The 27903-nt window shown below is 41.7% G+C and overlaps 1 protein-coding gene and 1 non-coding gene across 2 annotated transcripts in view; both read right to left on the reverse strand.

The window, feature by feature from the left end:
- Positions 1-27903, reverse strand: part of LOC126188555 (titin homolog) — a 277467-nt gene that overhangs the window by 143626 nt on the left and 105938 nt on the right. The window lies entirely within an intron of this gene.
- On the reverse strand, positions 26451-26553 carry LOC126189838 (U6 spliceosomal RNA). Its single transcript, XR_007538243.1, has one exon. It is a non-coding gene; the product is annotated as a U6 spliceosomal RNA (small nuclear RNA).

The following is a 27903-nucleotide window of genomic DNA, read 5'->3' on the forward strand; positions in this document are numbered from 1 at the left end:
ACACTGTAGATGGCGCCGAAGTGTCACGAAAAAACAACATATTTGGAACTGTGAAATTGTTCCAGTAAACACGGTAAGCGATTTGCACCACCTGCTTGTCCATTATTACTTTCAGTTTCTTTTGTTTACCTTTCTGCTTTCTATAGACAAGTAAAATATCTATAACATTTATTCGTCTTCTCATCAGGAAAGTAAAACCATACCTTACATACAAAAAAAAAAACAAAAAAAAACTGATGAGTAATGCTCGAATTTTGGAATAATAAAAAAGTGACAACCAACAATATTTTCTTACGTTTTCTATTGCACTGCTTTATATTGTCAACACTGTTCTAATTAACTACGTTCCAATGACACTGAATAGGAAACTGTCTTATGCAGAAATACTTAGATACGAACAATAGTTTGAGAACCTGCATAAATTGGAGGAAAATAATCAGACAGTGATGTACAAATTTTTTCTGCCTTTGAACATTCCTTCGATATGAACACACAGACTGGCAGTTTATTCAAAAACACTTGCAAATTTATCCAGCACTTGTCTTACAATTTACCTCTACAAATCTTTGTAATACCGTGTCGTGATATTTTTCAACAAGTGTCTCGTATTATTATGACATTTACAATTATATGCTCGTTCTAGATACCTATCAAAAGTAACTAATCCCCCTTTCACATACTTCTCTTTACATCTATAGCAACGCCAATACTGCAAGATAGCTGTTACTAAAACTAAAACGTGCAGAAAGGTGTACAAAACCAGGAGGATAGGTGCAGTATTGAACTTTCGCTATTACCGCAAATTGCAGACAAGCAGCGTCCTCCAAAAATCACGTGATTAGCCAAGCTTGAAGTTGAGAACATGCGCATTAGGCTATGCTCACACCGCAGATATATGTACTACATGAGCGCCTTCCAATACAGTTCTTTCATTATCTCTGTGGCACTCCCAAGCTGACTAAACAAACTCGTGACAAATGGCAGCACTTCTTTGCATCTTTTCTGTCTCTGCGGTTAATGCAACTTGGCAAAGATCGTTGGCCTACGAACAGTAATCAATAACTGATCGAAGATTTATGTGCGAGAATTACATTTTCTTGGAATTCATCCAATAAATCAGAGACTGGAATCTGTCTTTCCAAAGTTTAAATTTATGTGCTCATGCTCCTTAAATCAACCCTTACAAAGGCTGTTAGATACTAGAGTGTCGTGGCAATGATAATAAGGACTAGACGGTAATCTGTTTGGATCTGGAATAAGTGACGGTACACAATAAACAAACCTGAACTGACGCCTAATACTGGAATGAAGAACTTCAAAAATCAGGTTGTATTCGGGAATTATGTGTAACTTCAGGTGATGCCCCCGGATTGCCGAACGCATTACCGCGCCGCTTCCGGGATAGGGTAGGCCTCGAGGATTAACGACGAGATCTAATGAGCTGGCGAGCCTAGATGTAGTTTTTAGGCAGTTTCCCACATCCAACTAGACAATTGCTGGACGTACAGCCTCAGATACAAGCTGCACATAAGTTTAGAAAACGTTCTCACATGTGAACATAGATGTAATCTAGACGCAGGCTTATGGGGTACCTACCCGATTTCCATTTAGGTGAGTGTTGGGGGAGGGGGGGGGGGGGGGAGTGGTGACGTCAGGAAGGGCATCGAGCCATCAGCTACCACTAACTTTACCTCAACATATAAAAATATCGACTCTGCACAGAAATGAGAAAAGGAAAAGACGGAGAAGAGAACAATGTAAAATATAATTAAATATACGTACATCACTTATTTTCCAATGCTGCACCAAAGAGCCTCGAAGTTGTCACACTGTAATATATCCTAACCTATTAAAAAATGTGATCTATTTGATGAGTAAAGGGGGAAAAGATATTGGACTTCACTTTCCCTGAACTTGATAAAAAATATAAAGTTCTTAACGTTTCCTGCGAGGTTAATAAAAGTTGGATATATACAACACTGTTAGAAGAATTATGTCCATTGCGTGTAATATCAGTCGAATGTCTAACGCTAATTACTGTTTGTTTAAAGAAGTGGCTAGCTTCATAAGAATGTGACGACGCCTATTCTCTTAAACAGCAGATTAAATAGGAGAACATGAGCTATCTTATTTTCAGGGTAAATGTGGTTTCTGGATGTACGGCTGCTGATAACCTAGAAAAAATATATAAATAGCTGAAAATCGTAAGTGGAAATGAGCTACGTTGTTGTATTAACATATTGGCTGCATCCTGGTGCACCTGAAATAATTTAAACTTCTGTCCACATGTTTTGCACTGCTTGCACATTTTACTTCTCTTGATTAATGAAGCCAGTTTTTAGCGAATATGTAGGCGCTGTGCCCACCTGTAGGTGAATTTAGGGAATGTAGCAGCAATAGCGGCCAACAGTTAACGTACATCTGCTACACTAAAAATGGCAGTGACTAGAAGGAAAGGTGCTTTACACACATATGAACATTAAATAAAATCCGTTATTCTATGTTAACGAACAATAGCTATATTCTGTGATAACAAACAGAAATTATCACATCACAAACCTTTTCACCCCCGTACCAAATGTGAGCGTACACGTTTGCGTCTTATTCCTCCAAGGGCTCGAACAGAAGAAGTTTTAATAGCATCACAGTCTTTACACAATTAGTGTTAATATTGAACATTGTATTTTCTTTGCCGGCCGCGGTGACCGAGCGGTTCTAGGCGCTTCAGTCCGGAACCGCGCGACTACTACGGTCGCAGGTTCGAATCCTGCCTCGGGCATGGATGTGTGTGATGTCCTTAGGTTAGTTAGGTTTAAGTAGTTCTAAGTTCTAGGCGACTGATGACCTCAGATGTTAAGTCCCATAGTGCTCAGAGCCATTTTGTATTTTCTTTGATTTTGTTGCATCGCAGACACGACTATTATCTTGGTTTATTGGATTTTGTGCTTTTGTCACTTCATGTCTTTTCATACAGAAGAAATTATTTATTTAGCACTTTTTCCATTTTCCGGCAACGATCTTCCTTCAACATTACGTCATCACTGTAAAATATCTTTTGCGCCTTCTGCCAAAAATACATTAATAACGACTGCATGTGCTGAGTTCCTTGTAAATCGGAACAGTACACCCCTTCTTTACTGATGGTAGTGATGATTTGTAGCTCAGCTGCGTTAGCCCGGCGGCACGCCTCTCCGTTAGAAGACACGTGGCCGGAGGCTGTGTGCCGGCTGGTTATCCTATTAGGGTCAATGGGAGAGGCTGATGCACAGGCGGGATTTCACAACCAGCACCAGTTCTGATCTACTGACCCCTTGGCAGAATCACGGAATCAACACGCAACTCAAGAGGAAGACTACTTGTTTTCTGCTGTCTGCATTTTCTTCAGCACGAGATGTTTATGCCAGTGTTGAAAAGGCGAATCGCTTTGCATTGCCAAAGGTTTTCAATGGGTAGTGCTGGTGTAGTAAATTGTGTGTGTGGATGATGAGAGATTAAGTGGTCACTGTGCGCGGTTGTGCAACTCTCACATGGCACCCTACTCTTGCCGTAGACGTGTACGCCAGTAACACGAACGCGCTGCTACGGGCAATGCCAGAGCCAGTTAATCTTTCACACGGCTGTCACCTGCCACGGCACTTAACCCATTCAGACCATCTGGCTACAGTTGTGTCCACTAACGTTTACTGTGTCTTTGCTGCTACATAAGTATTTTTTCCCAATGGAAACCTGATCTAAACATTTGTGAATATTCAACCTTTTCGTCATGCACAAGTGTTGCCAACTGTTGGGCATCACTGTGAAAATACGAGCAAGTCAATGTATCAGTGCGCAGCAGCTCGTGACCACCAATATACACGGCTGTGATTAGTTCGCATATTCCACTGTATATCTGAATATTGGTATTGTTATTTTGCATGGTAATTATTGAATGATAATTTTACTATTTATTACAATAGAGAATTAGGTATTTTAGTCGATAAAACGGGTACATATTTTCGTGTAAATCTTGCATCTAAAATCATTAAAAAATCACCTAAGAGGATTACCACATAATGAAAAATTTTCCTTCCTCCAGAAAAAATTCAGGTCTGAAAGAGCTAAAGCAATGGCGAAGTATTTGTTCTGATACGAGATGAGGATATTAGGTCTCTGGCCGGTTTCATTTGAAAGTAAAGGAACATAAAGTTTCCGATACTTTCCTGGGTAAGTAAAAATAATATTATTTTTTTATTTCGAAGTTGTTCAAGAGATCTTTTCGGCAATAGTTAATTAGGTATTTAGTTTTTCTAGTTGTTCTAGATACTGGGCAGCTGTGTTACTGGCTCTTCCAGAATGAATCTTACTGTCTGCAGGGAAGTGTACGGTGTATTGTGATTTCCTGACAGATTAAAACGTTGTGCCTCGCTGGGAGGCGAACCTGCGTCCTTGGCTTTCCCAACCAATCATCGAACGACTGTCCAGACACGATGTACGGGGCACATAAGAGTTTTATCAGCTAGTACCTCTCTTCCACGTAAAAACGGCTACGTATTTTTTTTCTTTTTTTGGTTCGCTTATTGTCTTTTTTACGTGTGTTTGTATTTAAGTCGAACAATGGAAATTCTCTGTCTAAGACCGCCTGAGAATAATTTGACATCACTTTTGTGAAAACAGTATGCTCTGATTGCTCAAACGTTAAAGAAAATATTGAGTTTTTAATTAGTCGAGAATAACGCACCAAGTTGTATATTTTATTCGAAGATTCGTTAAATATCGCCATTTGGATGAAGAATTGAAATAAATAGTTAAATGTGAGGAACTGCGAAAGTACCATACTACTCGATACGCTATTGAAAATGTTGAAAGTGGAAAATTTAGAAAAATAAACTATAATTTATTCAAATATTTCTTACCCGTGGCTCAGAACGTATACCAAAGCCCTAAAATCACATCCATTTCACTCGAAGCAACCAATATACTTTATTAAATATCCTTGCAGCCAAACATACCAGTGATGTTGACACCTAAAGTTCTTGGCTTAAAAACCTATTTAAAATACTTTATAGAGCCACCTAATTCCAACACAGAGCTTTTCTAATCCTCCAACCCTCCTTTCCCTTTCCAAAAAGCATTGATGCGAGCGCCTAAAATTCTGAGGCACACTTATGGTGCTCACACCTAGCTCGCGAACGACGAACGCGAATACAAATCGAAGTTTTTACAGTCTGTGTGGCGTGCTGCGACTGCGCAATTCCTCTCCAAGACACAGATATGAGTTCGAGTGCCGGTCCTCCACACAGTTTTCTTTTGTCACTGCCTGAGAATCCGCATGTAATTTCCATCACAACAGTCTTTAACTTGGAACACTTCACGCCCACACGGTTTTGTATTAAGGGAACGTCACATGTGAGGCGACATTTGGTCACAAAATCGACCGTTGATAATGTATTTCATTGAACAGATGTACGCTTTGGAACTCCAATCACGTATGCAATGCAGGATGTAACAACAGACGGAGAATAGATGACTGGATGATGTAGTAACGCACTTTATTTTTAATGTATCACTGTGATGCCTTACTTAAAATTAACATTATTTTTCAGAATCAGTTTCCGACACATAGGGACTGTCAAGATAAGATTATACTAATAAAAGTTAGCAAAAGGTGTATAAGTAGTCGTCTTTCTCATATTCAACTCCTGAATAAAATTAGAAAAAAAACTTACTGTAATTTAATGAAAAGTGGCTTTTGGAACGAAGTTTACAGCGATTTGTATCAAAACGATGATGTTCCACTTCATGATATCGCGATGTGTCTAAAAGGGTATCATATCCGTTGCCGTTTCGCTCACCACGTCATGCATCAAATCCCAGAAACAGGCATGCCCTGAACGCTGGTACCGAAAGTGGCACGTGTTCCATTGAGAGCGAGTTCTTTCTAGATAAGCTCTGTGTTGAGATAACGAGAGCAAGCTACCGTATTTCTCTCGAGCTCCTCACTGACACAAAAAAACACGGCGCCGTAATTCGTACAAAGGGCGACAGCGGAGCAAGATGACGAACTTTGCATTTCATTGCAGGCCTGTCTACTATGATCTGAGCCTCACTGCACTGTCTGACTAAGCTGAAATACTGCTATGTTTCCTTCTGCTGCTGTTGTGTGTGTGTGTGTGTGTGTGTGTGTGTGTGTGTGTGTGTGTGTTTGCGCCCTTGCACACCAGAGCTTAGTACATACGGACTGCCTCCGTCTATACATTAAAACGTTCAGCCAATAACTGATATATTTCACTGACAATAACTTTAATGCACGTCCTCGCCATGTAACGTACTAAAAGTACTTCTATATCGTTACACCTATTAGAAGCGTGTGTTTAATCCCTTCTGAGTGTAATTTGATTACACATAATTCTTCCTTAAGGTGATATTCTGAAGAACCTACACGAATTTTAGTAACATGAAGTAGGGTCAGTTACTGATATACACGGATAAGCCAAAACATTATGACCACTGTCCATCGCGAGGCAGGATGCCATTTGGAGATTGCGGGCACGTGACGCGCTATGGAAAGTATGTAAGTGCAGCAAAGTCGGATGCGGATCAACTTAGTGAAGACATGGGCTGGAAATGAGGAAATCCATCGAGATAAGCAACATTGTCAAAGGACGGATTATTATTACGCAGAGCTAGTGAACGAGTATCTCGAAAACGGCGAAGTCGGTGTAATGTTCACGTGCTACTGTCATCATCATCTACAGAGAGAGGTAGAAGGACAGCGAAACTACCACTAGGCGCTAAATGGTTGGACATCCACGACTTTTCACAGAACGCGGGGTTCGGAGGCTTCTCTCGTCCGTAAAGAAGGTTAGATGGTGATCTGTGGCATCCCTGCCGAAAGAGCACAACGCTCGTGCAGGCACGTTTCGGAGCACACCGTTCATCGTAAACTGTTGAACATGGAGCTCCGCAGGAGACCACCCTTACGTGTTCTATGTTGACCCAACGATATCGTCAATTACGATTGCAGTGGACACGGGACCATCGTGATTCGACTGTCGATCAATGGAAACGTGTCAGCTCTTAGGGTGAATTACATTTTTGCTACACAAGGTCGATGGTCGTCTTCACAAAAGCCGTCTTCGAGGTAAACGGCAGCTCTAAACGTGCAGCGCTCCACGGACGCATGCTGGTAACCGTATTATGCAGTAGGAGACCTACTGCGCTTGCGTGGGACCTGTTGCAGTAATCGAAGACACGGTGACATCTGCGAACCACCTGCATCCCTTCATGTTTGATGTCTTCCCCGACGGCGATGTCATCTTTCAGTAGTATGGCTGTCCATGTCTCGGAGCCAGAACCGTGCCGACTGATGACCATAGATGTTAAGTCCCATAGTGCTCAGAGCCATTTGAAGCCAGAACCGTGCCACAGTGGTTTAAGAAGCATTATAGTGAACTCACGTTGACGTCTCGGCGACCAAATTCGCCTGATGTCAATCCTACTGAATCCATCTGGGTCGCTGTCGGGTGTCATCACCGAGTACGCAGATCAGTGGCCCGTTATTTAACCAAATTACATGACCCGTGTGTAGACGTCTAATGCCATATACCTCCATAAACCGCCAACAAACTGTCGGATCCGTGATGTGCAGAAGCAGTGATGTATTTCGTTCCAAAGTCGGGTAACAAGCTGTTAAGCTGGTGATCGTAATGTTTGGGCTCATCGGTGTATACGTTATTTTGTAAACCTTGGATTTTTCCACCGCGTCTCCCCCGCACTCGCAGAAGCACTAGTAGCTGTTACGTCTAGTCCTTACAGAGGGAGAGTACAGATTTAATAAATTAATATAAAATCCAATCGCAACAATCGACAGTAGGAGAAACTACGAGTCCATTGATCCCAATCACGGGTCGACTGCGTGAATTTTAAGTGAGTTGAAAAACTTAATATGAAGATTTCCCCCGTTAAGTCAACTTTGGTAGAGGTTCTAGACTCACTGATACATAGCGAAAGCATAGGACCGTCGGATATAAGGTCAGAATAAATTTTTGAGACTTGCAAAATACAACTAAATAGGAATCCGTTAGAAACAGTGTGCGCAGCGAGCGTTGAAAATTTCAGTGTAAGAAAAGGATAGCAATCAGTCACAAAATCCGTCGTATATTGAAGCTGGTCTAGATTTCGACTATTACATAGTGACAAACGGTGCAGTCGCCAACAGGACACATTGTATCGGAGTATAAACACTAATATATGCTATTGGCATGCTTGTGACTGCCCTTGTGACTGCCAGTCACAAGCATGCCACTATCATATATTAGTGTTTATACTCCGATACATTGGAACCTATGTGTCCTATTGGCGACTGCACCGTTTGTCACTACGTAATAGTCGAAATCTAGACCAGCTCCAATATACGACGGTTTTTGCGACTGATTGCTGCCTTTCTCTTATATTCGAACTTGCAAAGTATGTTGTTAAAGAAATCCCAGATGGCGTGGACCGTTAAAAGAAAAGAAAACTTGTTTCAAAATGATGGAGCACAACAGTCAGTCGTCCTTTCCTTTCAGACTTTATTAAAGCAAATCTAGACTTCGGCTTGTAACTAGCTAGCCATTATCGGTGCTAAAAAATACAAGAGTACATAGTCATGCGACAGTATAAAAACTTACTTTATACTATCGCCTGACTATGTACTCCTTATGTTATGATGTTATAAAATGCAGACGGAGGGTTGATTACGCAATAATAAAATGTATGGAGCTAGTTTATGCTTAAGAGTTCAGTTTATTCATTGATATGGACGCCAGCCTGCAAACCAATTAAAGAGCATTATGGCGTGCAAACAGTCTGAAGGATATATGAGAGGATATCACATTATGAAACATCATCATCGGTAAGTACCTATATTAAATCACTGCTCATAATCATAAACAGCATGACAAGATATTTGCAACGAGCGACTGACTGAGAAAAAGAACAGATATCGTTGCCGGATGCTTGAAGAGAAACTTTCTTTAGGGCGTTTCACTTGAGTAACAATAGAAAGAATAGTTATACTGGATTGGAAGTTATTGTCTACAGTGGGACGAGGCTGTAGAGATGGGTCAACGGTGCGTCGGCAGAGACAGGTAGCAGCGAGTTTGCGATCAGAATCATGATGCCGTCAAGAGTAGAGTACGGGTGAAGTGGAGTAGCAGACTGATTCCTCTAAGACTACAACAGAACAGAAGATCATGGCAAAGTGTTTCGCTCCAAGGCTACAACCCAACAGCGCTCCCCCAGCAAGAGTTCCTCTGCTCTTGTTCTTCTTTTCCCATGGTTTTCTCTTACTGGTTCGCCAGTTCTTCGTTATGCAGCCAATGAGGTGGCGCGTTACGAACTCGTGACTTGCACAAGGTCGTCTTTGCGGCACTTTGTTCATCCAGTAAAAGAACTTTCCCCGAAACATGTTGCGATCGCAATTTCCATGTTCGACTGACACGTGCTTTTGGTATGGTACCTTCTAGGAAGGCCATGTTCCTTTCGCCTCATAATTCCCTAGCGGCTTCTGTGCCCAGTTTGTGCTGCTCTGTCGTTGCGGTAGTTCTGCAGAAAACGATATTTCCTGTGTCTCAGTGGACGGCCTAGGGCTTAGAGACGTATGCTATGCTATCGGCCGACTAAACAGCACTAAACAGCAAAGAATTTGCTACCAGGAAGCTCTGTTTCTTATCGTTGCTGTGTGCTTTCGTTTCCCATGAAATGCTATTGTCGGCCGCATCTTGTACAGTGCCTACACCATCAATTACATCACACGAAATTAAAATATTCGCGTGTTAAGCCGCTTTGGTAATGTATTTACAACGACACATTTCTGCTGCGGGAAGGTGGAATTGATGCTTGCCCCGGCCAGGAGCACCCTTGTAAGAAGTTGAAAAAAAAAAAAAAAAAAAAAAAAAACAAAAAAAACAGGTTGTATTGTTTCTGTAGTAATTGCTATTTGTTTGCAAGCTCAGTTGATTGCAAGTTGTAAGCAAAAATGGTTGGTTCAAATGGCTCTGAGCACTATGGGACTCAACTGCTGTGGTCATAAGTCCCCTAGAACTTAGAACTACTTAAACCTAACTAACCTAAGGACATCACACACATCCATGCCCGAGGCAGGATTCGAACCTGCGACCGTAGTGGTCGTGCGGTTCCAGACTGTAGCGCCTTTAACCGCTCGGCCACTCCGGCCGGCCTGCAAGTTGTAAGCTACGTAGTTCTATTAGGGACTAAGTTCAAGAATTTAGCTGGGACATTTACATATCTTTCAATTGGGTCGATAGTCTGTATCTGTAAAAAGAAATATTTTATGAGGTAGACAAAGGCTTACACCTTCTAAAGAGCCTAAGCGTTCAAATCGAACTTCAGGACGGTACCTGATTTACATGGGTTCCTTCCTGCGAACGACATTGCTTCAAGTTGTATACCTAATGACGAGCATTATCAACCTTTGTTTGAGACTGACGGCACGAATTAGATCATCACGAATAAATGAGAGAGACGTCACACTAATGACAAATGAGACTTGGTTGCTACCGTCCATATGTTGACTGAGAAAGTAAGTTCCAAAATTTTGCATGAGGAATGATGGTATGCAGCGTCTGAAGCAATTATCTGGTGGACTATTTTATCAACTTAAGGGATAACGTTCAGTTGCATATTTCTTAAGTGTTTGTCACTAAGTTATATGCTGTAACTGAAATAGGTTAAGAATGTGCTTCTTAGAAACTTATCTTGTCCGTTGTATACGTTATTAAATACTGTGACTATGATGTAAATTAAGGATAATACTGCAACAAACAACAACCTTTCGCAACGAGTTGCTGTTTCATCTATAATTATCCTCAAAGGCTTACAAGTGTTGCGTAATTCATTACTTGCACTTCCCTGCAATGATGAAATGTAAAATAACATTTGCGTAACAACATTAATGGTCGACGTCGTTTCATTTCTCAAATCGTCCATGACTATACAGTCGAGAAACCAGTGGATGAAGAAAGAGAACTAAGTTAGGTGCAGATTGCGGAGCGATTGATGAAAACGTTGTGCTAAGTAACTTAGCCTGTGAACATGACGTTCGTTCCATACTTCCGTCCTAAGAGTAATCGTATAAGGGAATAACGCGCAAGAATAACGTAGCACAATGTGGTGCTGCAGTTTCATTTCTCTCACGTAACTGTGATATAGTCAGATGAATGTGTACACCACTACGCAAGGCCTGATGTTGGTTGTGTTGTAATGACAAAAGCCGTCATTGCTCCGTGAAGCAGTGGACGGGCGCTATATGGAGCTGTTAGTGACGGGGTTCGCTCTTGGACTGACGCGGCCTCTGCTGGCGTATGGTACTTGTCTATGTGTGTCGTGTCAACCATTAAAATTCACGACGGGTAGCTGGTTGATACCGTTCCTTGCCTCTGCTCGTAAATTTTAACGTAGAGGTTAATGAACAGAGAAACATGCCAAGAACGTTACTTGCGTCCCACAGCAGTTTAGAAAAAGGCACTGTCCGCATCGAAAGTATTATTCTCTGGGGTAATTGTGTCAGTGACTGTGAAAACGGCGGAGTTTAGTGCAACTCCGTATCCCGATTTGAAGCAAGCAGAATATGTGTGACGCGAGCTGACATTCCAATTGTGGAAGAGATTCTTCCTTCTAGAAGCGCTAGTTCAGCAAAATGTGTAGAACAACTTCTGCGAAGTTTGGTAAGTAGGGAAGAGATTCTTATGCAAGCTCTGGGGGAGGGATCATGAATCATGTATGGATAGCTTAGTTGATAAGAGCACAACCTGCGAAAGACAATGTTGCGGTTTTGAGTCCGGATCCGGCACACACATCCAATCTGTCAGGGAATTTCAAAACTGCGCACGCTAAGTTACGGAGTTAAATGTTCATTCGGGTAAATTCTCTTGGATAATATCTTTTCGTCAATGTCGGAAATAATTCCGCTAGATGTTTTACATGCTTATCAGTGCACCGCAAACCACCTGATGGAGGTGGGGGGGGGGTTACTTCTGGTACCCCTAAATGATCCCCCTTCTCTGTTCCACTCGCGAATGGCGCTTGAGAAGAATGATTGTCAGGAAGCCTCTATATTAGATCTAATTTCTCGAATTTTTTGTCGTGTTCATAGCGCGAGATGTAGGTGGGAGGAAGTATTATATTGTCCGCCTCTTCCCGGAAAGTGCTCTCACGAAATTTCAATAGCAAACCCCTCCGTGAGGCACAAGGCCTCTCTTCTAGCGTCTGCCACTGGAGTTCGATGAACATCCCCGTAACGCTCTCGCGCCGACTAAACGACTCCGTAACGAAATGCGCCGCTCTCCGTTGGATCTTCTCTGTCGCTCCTATGAGTCCTACCTGGTATGGGTCCCAGGATAAACAATACTCAAGAATCGACCGAAAAAGGCTTTGTAAGCCACTTCTTTCAGGGATGGGTTACATTGTCTTAAGGTTCTTTCTATGGGTCTCTGCTTTTCCTGCTATTTGTTTTACGTGGTTATTCCACTTAAAATCGCTCTGGATACGAGTAGTTACTCCCAGGTATTTTATTGCAGATACCGTTTCCAGCATTTTCCCATCAATCATGTAGTTGTACAATAGCGGATTTCGTTTCCTATGTGCCCTCAATGTGACATTTATTGACGCGCAGGGTCACCTACCAGTTCATCAATCAATCCTCTATACGTCATTTTGCAAATCGATACTGTATTCTGGCGTTGCTACTTTGTTGTAGACAACCGCATCATCTGCAAACCGTCCTAAAGAGCTTCCGGCGTTTACTACTAGATTACTTCTATACATACGAGGTCCGATCACACTTTCGTGGGGTACTCCGGAAATTAAGTTTACATCTGTCAGTTTTGTTCCGTTAAGATGTGTTGAGTTCTATCTGGAAGGAAATCCTACATCTAGTCACAAAACTGGTTCGATACTTGGTAAGCTCGGTGTCTTTTTTGACGGCAGTGAGGGGCGGTGTCAAACGCCCTCCTGAAGTCAACTTGAGCGTCGATGTCTACAGCGCTGTGGATGTCACGGAGGAACAGAGCGACCTGAGTTTCGCAAGCTGTCCGTTTGGGGAATCCATGTTGACTTTTATAGAGGAGATTTCCGTTCTCCAAAAACGACATAGTTCTTGAACATAAAACATTTTCTATAAATCTTCAACACATTGACGTCAAAAATAGAGGTCTATAATTATGTGCATCTGTCCTACGACTCTTCTTGATAAGGGGAATGACCTGCGCGTTTTTCCTGTCGTTATGTACCCTTTGTTGCTCCAGGGACTACGACGAGTTGGTGCTAGAAGGGGAGCAAGTTCTTTCGCATACTCTTTGTAGAATCTTACAGGTATGGCATCTGCTCCTGATGTCTTTCCACGACTAAGTGATTGAAGTTGTTTTTCCTTTCCGTGATTGGTTATCTGAATATCTCTCATTTCGACGTTTACGATGATTCAAACGAGGGACCGTGTTTACGATTTTGCGGGGTGAAACAATTTCGGCCTTCTTTCTGTTATCTTCCGTTTCAGTGCTTGTGTGGTCAATAAGAGACTGGATAGATAATTTCGAATCGCTTACTGACTTTTAGAGCCTGCGTCGAAGAGTAGAGGCCACAACAATAAGGAAAGGAGATATTATATGCATATAATGAATGAACCAGACCTCACTCCCCCCTCCACCCCTCCCCTATGCATATAAGGAATGAACCAGACCTCACTCCCCCCATTCTTGTCCAACATCCTGTTCTATTCTCTATTCTCCACCTCTAGTCACCTTATTACACAGGACGCTAAATATTAATATTCGTTCCAGAGAGGTTTGTTAAAAGCACAGGTTATTGTGCTGCTTTATGAGAACGCCCTGCTGCTGACGCTGTCTGTTGGTATTCCTACTGCAGGGTGATCAATGGCCGTCGTTTGCGAGTGGGGTGGGTACTTGGGTAGTTGAATACTGTGACAAATTTCGGACTAATGGAGGACCAGCTTAGCCAGGATTACGGGCCTGTGTGCCACTGGCTGTTTGATATTGTGTGTATTCTGGTGGAGAAGGTATATTTCCCACTGAAAGCAGACGCAGAGCCAGTACTATGTTAGTTACAATATATACTGACAGCAATGACTATGCTGATTGCGGAATCTTGGTCCTACGAACGCTCAGTCTTGGCCAAATTTACTTTCTCCTCAAGACAGAGATCTACTTTTGCAATGCATCGAACTCCGTCATCAATACTGCCAACGAAGTCACGGCCCCTCGCCTTTATCGACCTCGCCTGGGCGCCGCTGAGAGTGTTATTAACGGTACACAGTGTCGTCCTGGAACCACCCACCAGTGAGACAATTGCGCGCTGTTCAAAGGTGTAAGTTCTCAATAGAACAAGGGACAGTGGCTCATTGTTACTACGTCGCTTTCTGCCCCATTCTAGGCTGCTAATCGATTAGGGCAAAGAGCAGACGCAATCATACCTGCGCACTATACAATAACAGTTTACTTCGTGACGTTCGAGTCGTAAGACCTCCACACTGAGTTAAATGACAAATAGCCAATAAAAAATTAAATGTTTGGCGTTTGTTGCGCAATGAAACTCTTTGTCTGTTCTGAAAACATTATTTTTAGGATCGCAGCATCAAGTCAGATCTGTAGGAAGTAAAACTACTTGTTACATAGCACTGTAAACGACAGCCATATAGTGTTTGAATACGAGCTGTTATGCTGAGAAGTAGCGTTACTTACGCAGTCGTACTGCTTTTTATATCTAGATTTAGATGGCTTCGCCAGATAGGCCCAACGATCATTTGTATACTAGGTTTTCGTCGTTTCACAAATCTTCTTTTTGTATGAGGAGAGATGTTGCTATTGTATGGAGCCGCACGAGCTCTAATAAGAAATAAGTTTAGAATTTAACGTCTGATCGGTGTTTATATAATCAGAGCTGAAAAATAAGTTCTTAAATTTGTCTATTTTATTTGAATCTGTCGTAACTGTGGAAAGTACGATGAATGTACGCATAAATTTCTTATTCAGTCACAAAAATATTTTTTTTTCATATTATGAAATTCTGGATCTTTACATATTCTTTATAACAACATTTCATCAAAACTAATGTCTTTTTATTATATTTTTTACATTATCTGTACAATATCGGCTTCTTTAAGTCTGGTACAAAGAATTATGTAAAGGGACACACGGAGACCGCTGTAAAAACCAGAAACCCGAAGTGCGTCGCCTGAAGTTTTCTTACCGTTAAACAGTGGCGGAAAAAAAGTACAGATGTCACAAGAGACAACAAATCTCAACACATTCCAGGGACTGAGACACAAAGCCGACTGGAGTATAGAAAGGTAGCGGCAGGGACAAATTTTCCCCATCAGTAAGCAGCATTACCCATCTACTAGTTCCACAGCTGAGCACAAAGTTCATTACATTTATTTAGGCTTCATCAGTACGACCTTCCTGACAGTCACGGAGTGGCTGTCCTAGCCTGCCGAAGAGCGTTCCGCAGGAAAACGAAAAAGGCGAGACATCTCGCTATAATGACGAAGTGCTTCCGAGAAAGGCAAAGAGAATAACAACGTAAGTAGTGCTTTGCACACAGCAAAAAGTGATTGGCAGGGGAAGGAAATGGCAATCTGCGGCCTGTCCTTGCAGAGTAATAAGCGAACCGGCTCACGGGTGCACGGGCTCCTAATTACTATTACCAGACGTGGCCTTGGTCCGGCCGGCTGGTCGTGTAAATTCTGCTGTCTGTTGCTTCCTAGGCTCTCTGTATTCGACTTCTTACATGACTGTCCATTGGCTGAATTTAGAATATCTACGTTTATAATAGTATAGACCTAATTACGTAAGGAAGCAATGGTATAATGTGCCGTCGGCGTTGGTATCATTGCGGATAGAATAATCGCTTACATGGAGGTGGACAGGGACAGACGACAGCAATGAGTTTTATAAAGAAACGTCCTACAATACTCCTTAGTAACGTACTGGATCTAAGGAAAATCTTAATGTGGAAGGCAGAACCGACCGACATGACGTATTGTTTAAGACAAAGCAGTCGTCAACAGGAGGAGCAGGATTCACATTCTCGTACGACCTTACAGTTAAAGGATTTTCGTAGAATCCTAAATCTGTTGCGGAGAATTTTTCTGAAAAAAAAGAAAAGAAAAGAATTGTCCTCCATTTCTAATGATTGTGTCGACAAGATGTTCAACCCTAAACATCTTTCTCCCATTTATGACGTGGTTGGACGGGATTCGAACCCCGCTCGTCCTGAGTGTGGGTTTAGCGCTCCACACAACTGGTTTCGAAATACAGCGGTAGAAGTGCAATATAGGGAATTTTCGTATGTGGATATTTTCCATCACGGTAATATCAGTACGAAGTATTCCACAGACGTAGTATTGTACCAATACGAACTGAATTAATATTAAAATAGTAGCTTTAGGAATTACTATAAATTGGCAGGAGACTTCCATTTTTGAATTCTAGACGAAGTTAGTTATTTATTAGTGCACAGCAGAAAACAACCGTTGCCTTACCAATACGTTACCAATACGAACTGAATTAGTATTAAAATAGTAGCTTTAGGAATTACTATAAATTGGCAGGAGACTTCCATTTTTGAATTCTAGACGAAGTTAGTTATTTATTAGTGCACAGCAGAAAACAACCGTTGCCTTACATCCCTTCCGCATAACGCTGGCTGGGATGGTTTCGTCAGAAAAACAGCTTTGTCTTTACTTAGCTGTGTGTAGCTGCTACTCTTCTAACGATTTCACTTTTATGTTTTTTTAAATTCCATTTTCCGTTCAGCATTATTCGTTTCGTATAACGATCGAAACAGTGAACACTCCAGCTTGCGGCGTTCCTGTTATCTGCGTTACTGCCATGAGCTAGAGGCGTGGCTCACAAATGAAACACACGTGGGTCAGCACGAACTGATATTTTTCGTGATGCACTAATGGATACCTACGTTTCTTTAATCAATAATCTTTTACGAGAAGAAATACTACTTGATTTATTCGTCGCAAACGACCACCATGCATAATTTCATCGGGAAAATCTCTGCTGGAGTTTAACTCACCAACATGGGATGCGAACTACTCATTCAAGGGCTCCATTAGGTTTAAATGGCACATGCAAAGGGTGGCCCATCGTCGAGTGTGTATTGATCCCTGTGTCCCATCGATATATGTAGGAATCCGGTGCCAAATCGTACACGTAGCTCCCAGTTGTGAGATGCACGCGGCACGTCTCTCTCAGAAGTGATAAAAATTCTTTCCATTACCGACACTCGAACATCGGAGCGATAGAAAATTTCTCTGCGTTTCTCGTACCTCCACGTGCATTACACATCTGAAGCTTCACGCGAAGACAAAACACTGATGTGTTCCTCCTTTCCCAGAACACTAGTTGTAACTGAGTGTTCAACGATAAATGACATTGGCTACCTCTTTTCCTGAGAAACTTATCTCCGTTGGTGCTGCGTACACCGCGCGCGATCACAATCCACTGAAGAGGCGGCGTACTCCGATCACAGAGGCAAGTAGTAGCGCCCCACCTTTAACTTCGCGTTTATTTTGCAGAGCTGCTCTAGCAAACGGCGGATGCTTGCGCCACTTTACGAGGCTCGTAAAGGTCGCACTGCTTTATCGATACGGCGTAGTTCCACTTTACGAGACACAGCGGAGGCTGGAGCTCTGCGGAAAACGTAGCTTACGTAACCTGGATTAACATCTGGTTCCTGCATCTCTCCAAAGAGACACTTATATTTGCCTGTATATTCCAGCGGTTACGGCTATATTACGTTTTAAATAAAATTTGAGAATGTATTTAAAACTCTCAGTTACATTCGAGAAAACTCACTGACGTCTGGAGAACAGTTGACCTGTTACTTTTACGTACTGATAGAACTGAATGAATGTATTTTGCTTTAATGATACGAAATAAAATTATGTCTACCTAAAAGCATGGGATAAGGGGGTAGTTAGGTAGCTGTACGCAGCGGATAATCGTACGCATTAAGTACTCGTATTTGAAGCTTGCACGAAACATGACGACTCCCAACTACTGCTGTCCTCTTCTCATTACTGTAAGTAACAAACACGGGACAAGAAGACATTCGCCACGAACGTGAGGCAAATAAAACAGCCCAATTTCTTGTTATTTTCAGCAGATACGAAATACGAAGTTAAGCTTACATTTATTACTAATTTCTTTTCTTCCGAATACGTCATGAAAATCAGTAATAAATTCTCTTCTTTCATGTACTTGCTTGATAAATACAATCTTTTGACATATCGACTCTGATCGCGTTCATATATAAAGGCAGACTGGAGTAATAGGCGCGTACCCCCACGAAAAAGGAGGAAGAAGCTGCAATGAAGGAGAAATCAAGGAATGAAGAGAAACAACAAACTCAGCTGAAGACCAAGAATGAGAAAGCTGTAGTACGTGAACGCTTTACTGACCAGACAGAAAAGAAGAAAAAGAATACCAGAAATAAGGAGGAAACTCCATAGTCCTCGGAGGTAAGGCACGTTTCCAATATTTATGATGATGACTATGACGACGTTTACGACAGCTAGTTTACTAGCGTATTGAAATCACTACCTACACGTAGCAGGGAACCTAATGAGTTATGTCGCATCTGTGCAGAATTAAGTAAAGACCAAGAACTCTGGTATAGGTGTGTTAGGTGCTGTGTTTGGAATCATCCTGCATGTAACTAGAGAAGACACCCCAAGTCTATGTTTGTGATGGCTACTCATCCAAGAAATGAACGTTCTAAAAATTGCTCAAATGTGAAAATAAAAATAATTTCACCTGCCATGCACTTATTTAAACACATTTCATTATTCTAATTTCTGTTCGGAAGTAAAAAAAATAATTACTTGCACGGAGATACATTTAATATAAATTTACATTCTCAAGCTGCAGAAGGCAGCAGCGCTAAACGCTTACAGAATAGCTTGATCTGTTCTCGAATAATATAGACAACTCAGTGATAACTTGTTTAAACTATTATCATATTATCAGTATCGTGTGAAACGAGTGATCCAATTAATAATTTTAATAATAATAATAATAATAATAGTGTAAATCTTGTGTACTCGTCAACTGAGGAGGAAGCAGAAATGTTGATACATGTAGCATTAAGTAACAGTTTGCAGCTGTATGTTGATGTGCTTGATTTAATAACTGAGGAATAAATCTTAAGCACTCTAGTCAATGTTGAAAGTTTCCTTGTGGCGCAATCCTTCTATTCTGTACAGGAGTTCCTCGCAGTAGCTGAGAACTAGTCTATGTAATGTGTTATTTATTCGTATACACTCTGTTTCTTCGTGTTTTACTAATGCTTTAAGTTTATTCGTAAATTTTGTGGTCATCATTGTATTAGCTATTTGATGACTCGTTCCTTATCCATGTAGCTTTGACTGACAAAGTTCCTCGGAAACTCATAAATAAATACACAATATATAGCTATGTTGGTAAAGAGATATCCCCAACGAATAATCTTAATTTCATTGAAGGACGTAGCCTTGCTGTTACAATCACTCTATAGGCCAATATGACTCCATTACACAAAGATATTTTAAAACACCAAGAAACAATTTTTATTCAATTGCATTATTTCATCCACCAAGGGAAAGCCGGATAATAGCTTCAGTAACTTCAAGAACAAACTAAGCCATTTTACATCGTTACCAACCACTCAAAATGAAAAAAACTGCAATGTGTCGCAAATCACAATAAAGAGGCATTTTCATTTGTCTGGCATGTTTAGAAACTACGACGATTTCCGAGCAAACATGGTTAATACCAAAATACCTACAGGCTATTTTCTCCTAGGGAAGTTAAGAAATAATGCTGATGAGTAGATGTGATAAAGGATATAGATTGTGAACTAACAAGTAACGTGGAAAGATTACGGCTTGGAAAAAGATACTATAAATACATATTTTACGCTGTAAATGGAGAAGCAGATATGCAATAGCTTATAAGTTTCTTACTTCTTTGTGACGTAGCAGTTGAACGTTTATTAAGCAGGGGTGTGTATGAGAAGATACTTTTAGCAAGAAGAAAGAAAACTGGCCTACTCGATGTTTAACAAGTAATTTTGCTGTAATGTTATCGTTTTGACTGAAATTGTCAGAGTAGATGAACGACGTGCAGTTGTAATTACATTCGGATTACGATTAGACTGTCTACTAGAGTAACGAGTAAATTTTGAAAAATTTTTACTGTTGGAAGAAAAAAGGAAAGTGCAGGAAACATTGGATAAATTTAATTTACTTTTGCTTTAATTGTTTTAATAATAATATTTTTATTTAGTATTTATTATAACTATATTTCACCCCGGAAGGTTAGTGTTTCTGCAATTTTTAATCATTCGTCTTTCTGTTATCACCAGCATTACATAATAATAACAACGATCTACGGGTATCTTTAACTGACTGTGTATAATTTTTTTACATTTCTGTGCAGTACACTTAGCAGTCTGATAAACTTACGAGGAGTATTCAGAATGTGTGTGTTTCGTGCGTGCTTGAACGTAGTCTATTGCACCTCCATAGAAAATTCAACACAATAGAACAAATCGGTTGAAAATACCCCAAGATAGCAGTGTGTTATTGTTCAATTTCTGCGTTGTTTCCATAGTATGCACAGAACAGTCAAAACCTGAAGAGACAAGAGAAGGGGATGTTGAAAAAAGATTTTAGATCCCGGTGTTTTAACAAGAAGCTACCTGAGATACGTATGTTGCATTACGTAACAGCGTTTCACCCACTTGCTCCACTGGAAGAGCGCAGTAAGAAGCTAGGCTAGCTCTACTGTCTGACTCACTTGGCTTCCGGTGTGCACCTTCGCGGATGCACGACTTTCGTCATTATTTCGCAGTCATTACTAGTCACCATCAGTGCCCCAATTGCTCACTTTCTTGTTTTAAGGCAACGTTTGCGGTGTGTAAAGGCCATTAAAAAAAAGAGATTGAAAAATTAAGCCAACCAGTTGCAAAAGAAAGGATTAATTAGCCATTTATCTAGGTTTCGATATTTCTAAAGATATATTCTTCAGAAGGAGTGGGCCTTGTTATATCACATGGTGATACATTACTCCTTCTGAAGAAAGTATTTTTAGGTCAAGGGCTAATTAACCTTTGTTTTGCAACTGGTTGAGAGATTTTTTCAAACTCTTCAGATTTATACAGTTGCTGATTTGCAGCCATGTTTAAGGTTTTGCCGTTTTAAAAATTTACATACACATCTACGTATGTTGCTGAATGTATTTGCACAAGTTGGAGTAATACACGATCTTAATCTACTTACTATCTGAATACCGACTTTATCCCTGGTGTGTACAACTGGAAAATGAATTTTCCCTTCTTGTCGATTAATGGTCCTGATACAAACAAAAGCGATTTATTATCTTTTTTATTTGCTTTTTGGCCGCTTTTGTTTGATTTGTACGTGTTGAAAATTTGCTCATATCCTTGATTTGCCTTAAGAGGTGGAGAAAGGAGGCATGTACGCCGTTTCCATCTGCGAATCGAATAATCTCCGTTGTGTGAATTATAGTATTTTACCAATATCTGATGTGGAAACAAGAAAGTACCCTTCAATTTTCTTAAACGAATGTGGAAAACCACTGCACAACCACCCCTAGTTTCGGTGGTTTCACGTGTCACCGACTGTAAATATCGCGTGGATTCGATTCATATTTTGCTTGATTCCGTCTGTCATACGCTAACGATCTGCGGCGTGCGTTCTACGCCAAGAGCTATGACAGCGCCTCATAAAATGGACATCAAGTTAATCAATCTAAATACGACCTTATTTAAAATGGGTGCAGTATCCTGAGACAACTTTAGAGGCCTCCTATGAAAGGATGTGATTGTAAAAAAAATGGCTCTGAGCACTACGGGACTTAACTTAGGTCATCAGTCCGCTAGAACTTAGAACTACTTAAACCTAACAAACCTAAACACATCACACACATCCATGCCCGAGGCAGGATTCGAACCTGCGACCGTAGCGGTCGCGCGGTTCCAGACTGTAGCGCCTAGAACCGCTCAGCCACACCGGCCAGCCTGTGATTGTAAAGTTTAGGACAAATCTGTGGAATGAAACAAATCCTTTTGTTCACTGAACTATGCAGTACACGATAGCATAGTTATTTGGTCTCTGAGAGGCTGGCGTTCATAGACAACAAAAAGTATCCTCTACTTTACAATATATTTTAGATGTAATGCAATGCTGAATTTATAATCATGAAACTCCATTCTTCATTCTTCACTGTCAAACGGAAGGGAAGATAAGACTGTGGCCAGAACCTTACTGAAATGTTCAACATTTATGTTCGAGTATAATGACTTTTCTGGAGACTATAATTCTACGCTGTAGGAATCAGCATGGGTTTCGAAAAAGACAATCGTGTGAAACCCAGCTCGCGCTATTCGTCCACGAGACTCAGAGAGCCATAGACACGGGTTCCCAGGTAGATGCCGTGTTTCTTGACTTCCGCAAGGCGTTTGATACAGTTCTCCACAGTCGTTTATTTAACAAAGTAAGCGCATATGGACAATCAGACCAGTTTCGTGATTGGATTGAATAGTTCCTAGATAACAGAACGCAACACGTCATTCTCTACGGAGAGAAGTCTTCCGAAGTAAGAGTGATTTGAGGTGTGCCGCAGGGGAATGTCGTAGGACCGTTGCTATTCACAATATACATAAATGACCTTGTGGATAACATCGGAAGTTCACTGAGGCTTTTTGCAGGTGATGCTGTGGTATATCGAGAGGTTGTCACAATGGAAAATTGTACTGAAATGCAGGAGGATCTGCAACGAATTGATGCATGGTGCAGGGAATGGCAATTGAATCTCAATGTAGACAAGTGTAATGTGCTGCGAATACATAGAAAGAAAGATCCTTTATCATTTAGCTACAATATAGCAGGTCAGCAAGTGGAAGCATTTAATTCCATAAGTTATCTGGGAGTAGGCATTAGGAGTGATTTAAAATGGAATTATCATATAAAGTTGATCGTCGGTAAAGCAGATGCCAGACTGAGATTCATTGGAAGAATCCTAAGGAAATGCAGTCCGAAAACAAAGGAAGTAGGTTACAGTACACTTGTTCGCCCACTGGTTCAATACTGCTCATTGGTTTGGGATCCATACCACATAGGGTTGATAGAAGAGATAGAGAAGATCCAACAGAGAGCAGCGCGCTTCGTTACAAGATCGTTTAGTAATTGCGAAAGTGTTACGGAGATGATAGATAAACTCCAGTGGAAGACTCTGCAGGAGAGACGCTCAGTAGCTCGGTAAGGGCTTTTGTTGAAGTTTCGAGAACATACCTTCACCGAGGAGTCAAGCAGTATATTGCTTCCTCCTGCGTATATCTCTCGAAAAGACCATGAGGATAAAATCAGATAGATTAGAGCCCACACAGAGGTATACCGGCAATCTTTCTTTCCACGAACAATACGAGACTGGAATAGAAGGGAGAACCGATAGAGGTACTCAAAGTACCCTCCGCCACACACCGTCAGGTGGCTTGCAGAGTATGGAAGTAGATGTAGATTTGATTACCACGAGAAATTATTTTTCCCCCTTGGGGACTTCTAGGGTAACAAAATCACAAGGAGACACTGTAAAGCTAAATGTCACAATTGTTTGTATTAAAAAATCCCTTTCAATACAGAGAATAACAACTATTTATTTTTATTTTGTTAGTCAGTTAAGCGACAGTTCTTTTGATAATCATAACAAAAAGGGACGAAAGAAATTTTTGCTAAGCTTTAAGATGAAAGCCGAACAGTGGAAGAAATAACCAGAATGCGTCTAGGTACGCTTTACTGGAAATACTGAAAGATTTAAAGGCGTCTGTAAATATGTATACGGAGTGCTGTATCTCGTCGATTCTACGTTGCGTTGATCTCGGAGAAAAGGGGCCGTTATCTCCACGTCTCACACCGCAGAGCGATAACGACAGGATCTCGCTCTTCTGGTTACACAGGAGCTGATACCAACGAACATATGGCATTCTGCCTGTCTCTCGTTCATCACCCAATTTATACAAATAGTGCTTTATATCCTCCAGTGCGTACCGCGAATTAAGTGGCTATCAAATATAGAGAGTGTCTGTGCTTGGAATGTCTGGATACTTCTCGAGCCATAAAATGTAAATAATAGCACACAAAAACTTGCAATGCACTTTTTATCATTAGATGTCTTCCACAGTGAAAGGTGCACCTGTCTGAACTTGTACTGCATTTGTACCGTATTAATGAAAATAATCGAGAACAATTGAATGCCACAGTCAGACCCTTAGGGTCAACAGCCGCTGCCCAACTGCTGTGTCGTCCCCTCGTCTATCATGTAATTTGGTCTTAGTATAAAGAAAAATTTGTTTAACACGGAAACATACCGCCTGCTAATGTTATCTTTTTCAAATTGGAGCCGCTACGAGCCCTTGAAATAAGTTCTCAGTTGCCCTCGTGAGGTTTTGTCTCCCCATCTGTAAAAATCTCATAAAGGAATATTTGTTAGAAGGACCGCGAATCATTCCCGTTCCTCCATGTGAGAGCCAAACATGCTGGTTGCTCAAGGGACGGGTTTCCCTGCAGAAAACAATGCACTGATGATGTATTCAGAGGATGAAGTACTTGTATCCAAAGTGATGCAGCCAGGATCACGGAATACTGTGATATGTTGCCTGAGAATCACGCCTAGGTACTCTGCTCTTATTTAGGGACAAGGTGAAACCAGTCCGTCATTTAAGGGTTATGTGGATAGACGTGACAAAGCCTGTCGCGATGAAGTGATGATGGAGTGGTGGATTCAGAACGGATTGATTGGTCCCCTATTGTTGGAGCTGCCTGTTACTGACACAGGGTCTTCCATTAAGTGCCATGATTGATTATCGGTACGATTAGCAGATTGGGAGAGCGCTGCTTCATTATTTCATCGTGGAAACCGAGCACGGTGATGCAGCGGGTAAGATACTGCACTTGTCTCCAGAATGACAGCGGTCTAGATCCCCGATCAGCAATCCATGCTTAAGTTTTCGGTACTTTCATTAAAAAAAGGAACTACACGGAAACTTGGCTTTGTTATCTGGTTTTGAAGTTTACTCGATACTCACCAGCCACCGTGCCATCATGTACCAATGGCAACATTTGGATGTGATGCGGTGAGGTGTGAGACCAGCACAGCACTCTCCCAGTCATTGTCAGCCTGTGGCGGATATATATGAGGGGAGCGCGGGTCACCCCCCCCCCCCCCGCCCAACTTGCGGGGCTGCACGCAACACTCACCCTGACATTGATTGTCCTATTGACGATGTAATTAACCAATTAGCCAGGAAGAACAGGCGATAGAATTCATCATTTAAGGAAGAGTACCACAATTGAAACTTTTTTATAAGACGGCGTTGTCTTGTGTATGTGTATAATCAGTTTAAATAAAACTTTCTTAAACTTTGCATGCGACTTGATTGTTTTTTTATTACGGTAAAAGAAAAGGTAGCTCAAGATATCTTTAGCGCCCCCTCCTTGAGGTTTTTCTCTATCCGCCACTGTTATCAGCTTTTTGAACCTTGGATCCGCTACTTCTGATTCAGTTAACTCCTCAGCTGGCTCCACAGGGCTGGGTGCAACCTATTCCAGTCCTCACACCAGTGAAAGATTCCTGGCAGTACCGGGAACCGAACCCACGCCCCACATGCCACTGACAACTCAAATATGGAGGAGAGTAGTAGACGTAACTCACTTTAGGCTAACACTACGATGGTTCTTTTGAACACGGTACGGTTCATTTCCGTGCTGAATCGGAGTTTCTATTTCATCTCTAATGAGTTCGTCGTCGAAGAGGTTTCAGTCTCACCTCTCGGCTATCGTACAAATGGTTCAAATGGCTCTGAGCACTATGGGACTCAACTGCTGAGGTCATTAGTCCCCTAGAACTTAGAACTAGTTAAACCTAACTAACCTAAGGACATCACAAACATCCATGCCCGAGGCAGGATTCGAACCTGCGACCGTAGCGGTCTTGCGGTTCCAGACTGCAGCGCCTTTAACCGCACGGCCACTTCGGCCGGCCGGCTATCGTACAACAAGCGACAGGATGACCGGGTTATCCTAGGTGTCCTGAACCCAGTGGGTGGTCTGAGTAACGAAATGCTTTACTACATGGTGGTATTGGAAATTGTTTCCTCTTGCGTTCCTCCACTTTTGAACTGACTCCACCAGCCAGCTGTAGAGGGGTTACAGTTAAACGTGGATCCGACTCACTAAAGAGCTTTCCGTTTTTCACATACACAAATCATTGCCAAATGTGAAAGAAGCGACAAGTGATAGAAAAAAAAATTGAACCAACCGAGGATTCAACTCTAGACCTTTGGATTTAGAGTCTCACGTTTACAGACTCAGCCACTGAGCCACACTCACACATGTGGAATTCTTCACAATTTTGCGTGTCATACTAGCGCAGGGCCCATGATACTCTCCTGTGTATTGGTCCAATCATGGGATATGCGAGGTGTGATCAAAAAGTAACGGGAATCTTTTAATCTTGCGGGATTTAGACAACCGATTTTTAATTTTTTTTATCTTGTTGGTACACATACTCATGATGTATGTTTGTATTTTGAGCTGTTTTGAATATTTAGTTTACTGTTGACAGCCGAAAAAGTTATACGTGTTTTCGAGGGCTCGACCAATTTTTACTTTCAAAAAAGATGGATCGAAGAATATGCATTAAATGTAGCTCGAAAAATGGAATAAAGTGCAGCACCGTATTCGAAATGTTGACTGTGGCTTTTAGCGAATCTAGTATGAGTAAGACAAGAGTTAACGAGTAGTATAAACGTTTCAAGGAGGGTCGAGAAGACGTTGAAGAGGACGACCGTCCTGGGGCCCTAGCGCGTCAATTACTGACGATAATACGGAACAAGTAAAGCAAACGGCTCTATAGAAACGCCGAATCACGATGAAAGAGTTTGCTGATGATGTCGGCACATACTTTGGCTCAGGCCAAGCAATTTTTTTGGATGTTTTGGGCATGGAACATATAACAGCACGGTTTGTTCCGAAACTGTTGAATTTCGACCAAAAACGACATCGCGTAAACATCACTCAGTAATTGCTGAATGAAGTCGACAACGATCTAGAACTTCTGAAGAAGGGTGTAACAGTTGACGAAACATGGGTATACGGATATAACGTCCCAGTGTAAACGGCCTGAAGAGTCAAGACTGAAAAATGTTTGACAAGCTAGATCACATGGGACAGTGTTGTTGTTGTTTTTTTGGGGAGGAGACCAGACAGCGCGGTCATCGGTCTCATCGGATCAGGGAAGGACGGGGAAGGAAGTCGGCCGTGCCCTTTCAAAGGAACCATCCCGGCATTTGCCTGGAGCGATTTAGGGAAATCACAGAAAACCTAAATCAGGGTGGCCGGACGCGGGACTGATCCGTCGTCCTCCCGAATGAGAGTCCAGTGTGCTAGCCACTGCGCCACCTCGCTCGGTTTGGAACAGTGCGTCATGAGTTCATGCCTTATGGTCGTACCGTAAATAAGGAATACTACCTGGAAGTTATGCGCCGTTTACGTGAAGCAAACCGGAGAAAACGACCAGTAGTGTGGTAAAACCACTCGTGGAAATTGCATCATGGTAATGCTACCGCTCACGCCTCAATGCTTGCCCGTGATTGACGCGCGGGATTAGCCGAGCGGTCTCAGGCGTTGCAAAAAAAAAATGGTTCAGATGGCTCTGAGCACTATGGGACTTAAATTGTAAGGTCATCAGTCCCCTAGAACATAGAACTACTTAAACCTAACTAACCTAAGGACATCACACACATCCATGCCCGAGGCAAGATTCGAACCTGCGACCGTAG

Source organism: Schistocerca cancellata, chromosome 5 (assembly GCF_023864275.1).
Source record: "Schistocerca cancellata isolate TAMUIC-IGC-003103 chromosome 5, iqSchCanc2.1, whole genome shotgun sequence".
NCBI classification, from domain to species: domain Eukaryota; kingdom Metazoa; phylum Arthropoda; class Insecta; order Orthoptera; family Acrididae; genus Schistocerca; species Schistocerca cancellata.